At 52.9% G+C, this 1,209-nt stretch overlaps 1 pseudogene; it reads right to left on the bottom strand.

The window, feature by feature from the left end:
• The window catches only part of LOC102472803 (40S ribosomal protein S12 pseudogene), a 2,101-nt pseudogene extending 1,795 nt beyond the window's left edge, over positions 1 to 306 (bottom strand).
• Positions 307 to 1,209: the final 903 nt, after the last annotated feature.

Genomic DNA, 1,209 nt, shown 5'->3' on the forward strand with positions numbered 1-1,209 from the left:
TCTTTCTCTCTCCCTGGTAGGTTTCATAGCAAATTTAAAAACAAACAAACAGAAAAACCTAGAGGCCCTTTGTAAATTATCCAGAACTGAACAAATAAGGGGTTGTTCCTCCTACCGAACAAACCACCTGGGCCTGTTAGAGACCTGGCCCTTTCATGGCTCAGGGCTTTTCTTTCTAATAACCCTGGACGTCATGGCAACACCCTCAGCTTTTCAAAGTACTTATATATATATATATATTGTGTCACTTGTTCCTGACCCCATCTCCGTGCAGGTGGCTGGGTAGGGCTGCCTGTCGATGGGCATATAAGGGCACAGGCGTGGAGGGGTGAAGTCACCACAAGGCCCAGTGTCACAGGGCACATTGTGGCCCTACCAGGCCTGAGCTCAGGTTTCCTGACTCCAGCTCAGGCCTGCTCCCAGCTCCGGGGGCTGCTCTGCTCCCAGCCCCGACCAGCTGTTGTTCTTTTAGAGTCTCAATCTTCAGAGCATAAGGACAGGATTTTCTTGGAGGGACTAGCTTCCCCGCAGCAGTTCGCGTGGCCTTTGGGTGGAGCTATTTCAGAGAACATTTGGGCCTTTGCCAGTGAGACAGGCTCATGTTTTGAAAATTAACTCCACCCTGGCTCGTGGGAATTCGCCCAGGCTCCGCTGTCACTCCTGGTGACAGTGGTCAGCCAACAGCCAGCCACTTTGGGAAGCCTTCCTTCAGGCGATTCTAGCCACACGGTGTGCAGAACGCCTAAGCAGTCCACGAACTCGATCTCATAGCTGCGAGCATGATCTGAACCCAGCAGACTGGGTGAAGGCGAGGCTAAGAAACTCACATGGATTCCCGGGCCCGGAATGCCTCACAGTTGGAGAAACAGCACCCCGCTTGACCACAGCAGCAAATAAGTGATGGGAGTGCCCTGGAGGAGAGAGACTACGAGTTCAGAAAAGCAGAGATCTCTGGGGACTCAGAGGCCCTAAAGAAGCTTCCCGCCTGAGGACACCTTCAGCTCCCCCAAGGTCTGTCAGCTGAAACCTTCTTGCTGTTTGTGAATCACACCCAGGAACATGCCCCTGCAACATTCTCCAATGCAAAGGCCCAAACCTTGGTGACTGTGTTGGGGTGAGCGGAGGAAAGGCCACCAGACAGCAGACCGTCTCAGGGAGAGGCTGGACGCTCGCTTTGTTCTACACATGAACCAAATGAGGCAAAAATGC

Source organism: Tupaia chinensis, unplaced genomic scaffold (assembly GCF_000334495.1).
Source record: "Tupaia chinensis unplaced genomic scaffold, TupChi_1.0 Scaffold139757_1, whole genome shotgun sequence".
NCBI lineage: Eukaryota > Metazoa > Chordata > Mammalia > Scandentia > Tupaiidae > Tupaia > Tupaia belangeri.